Here is an 8281-nt window from a genome sequence, read left to right on the forward strand (position 1 = left end):
ATGTTCACAAGTTTTGTAGCAAAGAATAATTATTTAGGGATGATGCAAAGCATGTTGTTGGTTTATTATATAGGGAAGTATAAGATTACATGGAAACCCAAGAATAATTGTTAGAGATAGGGAAGTTAAACTTTTAAGTCACTTTTGGAATGTATTGTAGGGTAAGTTGGGTACCAAGTTGTTTTCAACTACATGTCATCCTCTGACTCTAGACTGATGGACCATTATTTACAAGAATATTAAGTCTTGGGACGAAAGTTTACCATTTGTAGAGTTTGCATATAACAGAGCAATTCATAATACCACTCATTGTTCTCCTTTTGAAGTTGTTTATGAATTTATTCCACTTACTCTTCTTGATTTGCTTTCCCTTTTCCTTCTAATATTTGTTGTGTGTGAAGCAGCCACAAGTAATGCAGATTTGATCAAAGTATTGCACAAAGATGTGAAGGGTTGCTTCAAGAATTAACAAAGAACGGAAGGAAATTATTTTTTAACCCGGTGACTGGGTTTGGATACATTTTCGCAAAGAGCGATTCCCATCTCAAAGAAAGACCAAGTTACACTAAAGAGGGGATGACCCTTATCAAGTCCTTAAAATAATTAATAACGATGCCTATAAAATTGATCTTCTCGGAGGATTTTCAATACGTTCTACTTTCAATATTGTTGACTTGAGTCCTTTCTATGTAGGTGATAATTTTCCTGATTCGAGGATGAATCCTTTTGAAATGTGGGAAGATGACCACTAAACATTATATAAATATATGTATATTCTTTGAACATTAAATATTATATATATATTGTTTTTTAAATAACTTAAATGTATGTAAAAATCATATTCAATAAAACCATATTCTTAAAATTAAAAAATTAAAAAGAAATTAATTCATATTATAATATATGTATTTAAAAATAATATAAAATGAATGAATATTTGAAAAATAGTATAAAATATTGAGGTATGATAAATTTAAAATATATATATAAAAAAAAATAAGTAAAATAATATAAAAGAAGCTCGAATTAGTAAAGTAATAAAAGACAATTGAACTGGAATGTTATTTAAGATTTAGAACCCATTTTCAAAATATCGAAAACAAAACTTTTTTTTTATGTAACTTTTAAAATTCCTAATTCTCAATCTCACCTTTGAATTAGAGAAACATATTTTTAAATTTTTTACCAATAAATTTATATAATGATTTTTAAGAATATATGTATTTAAATAAAATATAATTTTAGTAGTGACAATATTCGAGATTTGAAACTTTATTTTAAAATATTTAACCATCTATTATTATTATTTGCTTAATTNCTATAATAATATTTTAAGAATATATGTATTTAAATAAAATATAATTTTAGTAGTGACAATATTCGAGATTTGAAACTTTATTTTAAAATATTTAACCATCTATTATTATTATTTGCTTAATTTCTTTTTCACTAAAAGTGAACTCATCTAAATAATGAATGGTCAAACTTTAAACTTTATCTAAAAGGAACTAATATAATAAAAAATTAGTTACAAAAGCTAACAGCAAACCAGTACTGAGAAAATTAAGAAAGTTNTTCTAAAAGTGAACTCATCTCAATAATGAATGGTCAAACTTTAAACTTTATCTAAAAGGAACTAATATAATAAAAAATTAGTTACAAAAGCTAACAGCAAACCAGTACTGAGAAAATTAAGAAAGTTTAGGTGAAGGTCCCACAGTGTTATGGAAGATATGTTGTATTAACCAAAATTTACACAACACTTTTAACTAATTGTGTTTTAATATAATTAAGTACCACTCAAAAAGGGTGAACGATCTTCTAGAAGAAAATGAAGTCTCTAAGCATATTCTGTTTACAGTACAAACCATTAGTAAGAATTAATGGGAGATTAAAAAAATAACCAAAAGCCACGAGTTAAGGACTTAAACGGAGTGTTTTTCTTGAGATTCAAGTAACATAAAAAACTCTGTTGTCTATAAAATTTTACAATTGAGCAATATATGACATTTTAATGGTATACATGAAGTTTAGGGGTTTTGGATAGAGATAAGTAGCTAAACTACATAATGATGCAAAATGACCGAAATGCCCCTATGACGGTTACCTTTGGNATTGGGGGTTTTGGATAGAGATAATAGCTAAACTACATAATGATGCAAAATGACCGAAATGCCCCTATGATGGTTACCTTTGGCTCAAGACCAAGTAACCTCTAAATACCATTAAATTTTATATTCGGTCTTATTTCATGATAATCAAGGATTATGTAAAGTTTCAAAGTAATTGAAACACGTTTAGAGGCTAAATTTCTTTAAGATATTTCAAACTTCTAATACCGTCCAAATGACTGAAGGATCTAACGAAGATCTATTGATAAGGACATAAAGGTTGATTTGAGGTTTCAACAAGTTTGAATGAGGTCAATAAGCTAAACAAAGAAAATAGGTTAAATGATCAAAATACTTCTGTAATGAGCTTAAGAAGTTTTCTAAGCCTAAGATACTTAAATATGACCTTAAGAATGATTATAATCTCAAAGGTTCTAAAACATTTTAGGGTTAGGAGGGTTATAAGTAAAAGCTTAATAGGAAAGGATAAGATTATCCCTAATTACCCCTAACCAAATTTAAGATCCTTCTAGAACTTTCATGGGACATGTTATGACTTCACGATACTCTGAATGGCTCATGCATATTACTATGATGAGTTCATAATTTATGTAATTTGAGTAGGACTTAAGAAAAGGAAAGACTAACACAAGCCTTATATCAATTTTGACAAAATGAATGCTAGGTACCCCACAAGAATAAAGGACAAAGGTCCTCGAACTTAGATACTCAAGAAACCCTTAAACCTTCCATGTGGAGCATATTCATGACTCAGAAGCCTTGGATGTAGGTTTTTATATTCCATCGTTTGGAATGTAAAAAGTATGATTAAGACTATGCCACATGGAATGTATGAACTGTAGGGTATAGGTATTTAGACTATGTCGCTTAGTATGTAAGAAGCTTTGGGCATAGACTTTCAAATTGCGTCGCTTGGAACACAAGAAACCTTAGAAGTAGGTTTCAGATTACATCGCTTGGAGCGTAAGAAACCTTAAATATAGGCTTCGAACTGTATCACAAGAAATGTATGAAGCCCTGGATACATGTTCAGACTATGCCTCTTAGAACGCATGAAACCTTGGACGTAGTGTAACGACCCTAAATTTCCATATACTCAGAGTCGCTACTAACGTCTCATGCTCATCTTTAATGTGGAAATATAACTCTTAAATTGAACATCATTTATTACATAAACTTCGAAAGCGTTTAAAGCAACTTCTTTTCTAGAAAACACAGCCATGGTCTTACGTGTTTAAATACGAAATACTAAAATTTAGAGAAAATAAAAACACATACAAATGATTTAAAACAATGAAATGCAAAACATCCTGTTCTAAACAAGGTCTAAGTATTGTCTTTATTTTTTTCTTAGTTATCTAAGTAATGTCTGTATTTTTTGACGCAGTTATCTAAAAATCAAATAAACAACCAATTATATGGTTCATTTGCTTGTTGAGTTAGTAAAATTAATATCTCAAATTTTGCAAGGATAGTGAGACTTTTTACTTGTATCCAAATGGAGACTTGCTACCATTGATTGAATGTTGCTAATAAACAATTAGCAGATGCTTTAGCCAATATAGTTATTTTATCAAAGACGTACAATGAATCTTATGAGATTCTAGAAAGAATAGCATCTAACAATTGTCAAGAGGATGATGTGAGGAGCAATCCGGGAAAGAACACCTAAGAAATACTTGAAGTTGATGCTTTGACCTCTATCAACGATCAATTAGCTTTTGTTACTAATATTCTATAAAATCTAGCATTGGTACAAGGCTCAATGACTAATGTACCATTCTAGACTGCTACTATATAATGAGTCAAACAACAACTAAATCTTGTGTATATTTGGGAGAAGAACACACTTTTGATCAATGTCCAAGTAATTCGACTTCAATTTTTTATATGGGTATCAAGTTAGTCAAGGAATCCAGAAAAATAATCTCTTCCCAAACACTTATAACACAGGTTAGAGAAACCATCTAACTTCTCATGGAAGAGACAAACCTCATACAATCAACAACTATCACCTATAACAAATTATCCTCACGGTTTTGGATTACAAAATCAATGGCATATGGTCCGCAACAAGCCAACACCTAAGGGAAAGGAATTAACCAAGCTCAACACATACCAGGAACATCGCTTTAGGGTCTAATAAAGGAAAATATGGCAAAAAAAGATGTTATGATCCAGAGTCAGCAAGCATCCTTGCAAACTTTAGAAGTTGATGTAGGTCAATTAGCAGCTGAGTTACGAAATAGACCTCTTGGGAAGCTGTTAGCAGATACCAAAATGCCAAAAAGAGAAGAAAATGAGCAATGCCAAGCAATAGAATTGAACAGTAAGAAATACCCGGTAGGTGAAATTAAGAAAATATGTAATAGTCATCCCCTAGAGACAGCTAACATACAGTGAAAAGTGTTGGACAGAAGACACATAGCAAAAATTATGCAGAAATAGTGTAGTCTTCTAAAACACAAACAACAATCAGCAGTAAAAAATAGTGCATAACATACATACCAAAACCTCATATTCACCTCTTTCTACATTTTTGTTTTTTTTTTCGTGAATGATGCCACTTATCGAGGTGTGGGAGTGCTTGACACGCTCATGACAAGCACTAAGGGGAACTCAAGCCTCATTCACATTTTTCCTCTAATTTTGGGTCTTCTTTAAACATGAGGTGAGGGTCGCTTTCACATGATATACTAGAGTAAAGTTGTTACTACATACATGATACGATTAATGTGTAACCCAAATATTCATATAAAATATTTCATAAAAGGTGTCATGGGCTCTCACGTTCCTAATAAAATCTTTAAAACAATAATGCAAAAAATAAATCATGTGAAGTTTAGATAAAATGACGAAAAATAAAAACATTGACCTGAATTCACCTAAGGACTACTAAATAGACATAAATTGTGTCTACCCTACCTTTAGTTCCATGGCTTTCGTCGCGGCATTGCCATCCGTACGTTGATGCCTAACCTATACTTGAAAAATAAGAGTATTACGTGGTTTAAGTAGTTTAAGAAATACTTAATAAGTAATTGCACATTTTCTGTCTAGAAATACAAACACATGTGACATGATAGGTTCTATTATTTAAAAAACAACATGGTATTGCCTTAGGTAGCTTTCCAGTTCCCGCAGGGGTGGATGTATAGCACTTTGCTACGCATGACAGAACCACGAGCACAAGGATCGAACTGAGGCCTCATGTACCGCCTAGGCCTGTCTCAATGGACTAGCACTCACTAATGTGCTTTCAGACACCATGGAGGGAAAGGGCCTGCGTAACATCATGACGAACATAATTGTCGTAAGTCGTAAAGTACATATTTGTACTAATCATAATAGAAAAGTATCATGATGCATATGACACATAAAAATTCATGAGGTCCCCATGCCTTAAAATAATGACATAAATTTATGATGCAAGTCAAACCTCCATTCCATTTATAACGTAATTATGCAGACATAATTCTTATAAAATCTTTCATATACACGTCATAACACATCATAGATTATCATCGATAATAACATATTATTACAACATAGTATAGTCACACTATAGTCTAGCTTATAAACATGGAATAACACAACATTGGATAGCATAACAATCATAATTATGACATGTTCAAGGGTCACACGTATGCGTTATAATACGCAATACAATTCATCCAACCAAGCAAATAATAGAGTCACTTACTTGAATAGGTTAAACAAGGGTTGTTAGTTTATCTTTGGAGCTAGTCTAACTTGGTGGTGGCTTAATGGGACATTTTAGAATTAATAAAACTTATAATATGTTGCATGAACGCTTCTTTTGACCGAAGATGAAGCAGGATGTTCACAAGTTTTGTAGCAAAGAATAATTATTTAGGGATGATGCAAAGCATGTTGTTGGTTTATTATATAGGAAAGTAGTAAGATTACATGGAAACCCAAGAATAATTGTTAGAGATAGGGAAGTTAAACTTTTAAGTCACTTTTGGAATGTATTGTAGGGTAAGTTGGGTATCAAGTTGTTGTTTTCAACTACATGTCATCCTTTGACTCGTAGACTGATAGACTATTATTTACAAGAATATTAAGTCTTGGGACGAAAGTTTGCCATTTGTAGAGTTTGCATATAACAGAGCAATTCATAATACCACTCATTGTTCTCCTTTTGAAGTTGTTTATAAATTTATTCCACTTACTCTTCTTGATTTGCTTTTCCTTTTCCTTCTAATATTTGTTGTGTGAAGCAGCCACAAGTAAGGCAGATTTGATCAAAGTATTGCACAAAGATGTGAAGGGTTGCTTCAAGAATTAACAAAGAACGGAAGGAAATTATTTTTTAATCCGGTGACTGGGTTTGGATACATTTTCGCAAAGAGCGATTCCCATCTCAAAGAATGACCAAGTTACATTAAAGAGGGGATGACCCTTATCAAGTCCTTAAAATAATTAATAACAATGCCTATAAAATTGATCTTCTCGGAGGATTTTCAGTACGTTCTACTTTCAATATTGTTGACTTGAGTCCTTTCTATGTAGGTGATAATTTTCCTGATTCGAGAACGAATCCTTTTGAAAAGTGGGAAGATGAACACGAAACATTATATACTTTCAAATATATGTATATTCTTTGAACATTAAATATTATATATATATATTATTTTTTAAATTATATTCAATAAAACCATATTCTTAAAATTAAAAAATTAAAAAGAAACTAATTCATATTATAATATTTGTATTTAAAAATAGTATAAAGTGAACGAATATTTTAAAAATAGTATAAAATATTGAGGTATGATAAATTTAAAATATATATATATATATAAATATATATATATATATATATAAAACTAAGTAAAATAATATAAAAGAAGCTAGAAATGAATTAGTAAAGTAATAAAAGATTAATCCAGTTGGAGTCCAACCTGCACACGCCGATTTGGCTGAGTCCAAGCCCAGACAACTGGACTCAATCCCATGCACCAAGGGGAACTGGAATGTTATTCAAGATTTAGAAGCCGTAGTTATTTTAGCATTAATCTGGCCAGTTTTCAAAATATCTAAAACAAAACTTTTCTTTAGGTAACTTTTAAAATTTCTAATTCTCAATCTCACCTTATTAGAGAAACATATTTTTAAATTTTTTACCAATAAATCTATATAATGACTATAATAATATTTTAGGAATATATGTATTTAAATAAAATATAATTTTAATAGTGACACCATATTCGAGGCTAAAAACTTTATTTTAAAATATTTAACCATCTATTATCATTATTTGTTTAATTTCTTTTTCATTTTAAAAGTGAACTTATCTAAATAATGAATGGTCAAACTTTAAACTTTATCTAAAAGGAACTAATATAATAAAAAAATCAGTTACAAAAGCTAACAGCAAACCAGTACTGAGAAAATTAAGAAAGTTTAGGTGAAGGTCCCACCGTGTTATGGAAGATATGTTGTATTAACCAAAATTTACACAACACTTTTAACTAATTGTGTTTCAATATAATTAAGTACCACTCAAAAAGGGTGAACCATCTTCTAGAAGAAAATGAAGTCTCTAAGCATATTCTGTTTAATCGTGTTGGTTGCCTTGGCATCGAACAATATGATGAAGTTTTGTTTTGCAGAATCTAAGTTACAATTACCGTTCTCCCGATGGAAAGTGACTATTTTAAATGGAATGACTGCTTCAACTCTAATTGTTCATTGCAAGTCAAAAGATGACGATCTGTGTGAGCACGTACTCCGCACCGGAGATAATTACAACTGGAGTTTTAAAGAAAATTTTTGGATTTCTACGTTGTTTTGGTGCCATTTTAGCAGCAAACATGGACAAGTTAGTGGAAATGTTTTTTGGCCAGAAGGAGGGAGTTGGTTTAATGATCAATGTATTCATCATAACTGCACTTGGCAATTAGAANTCTCGCAAGGGCTTCCGGTTAATGTATTATTGGAAATAATGTAGTCCGACTTTCATTCAATTTCAATAAATAATTTTATGAATAAAAATGCTCGTTATCTTTTCGGAGGTTAAAGTTTCAATTCTAATGAAATTTGCTTTTCAAAATTTAAAAACATCAATAATGTCTTCAAACTAACTAGTTCGGATAGGATAGCCCTGACGTCGAGGTTACATCACG

The sequence above is a fragment of the Cucurbita pepo genome, chromosome LG18 (assembly GCF_002806865.2).
Source record: "Cucurbita pepo subsp. pepo cultivar mu-cu-16 chromosome LG18, ASM280686v2, whole genome shotgun sequence".
Lineage (NCBI taxonomy): Eukaryota > Viridiplantae > Streptophyta > Magnoliopsida > Cucurbitales > Cucurbitaceae > Cucurbita > Cucurbita pepo.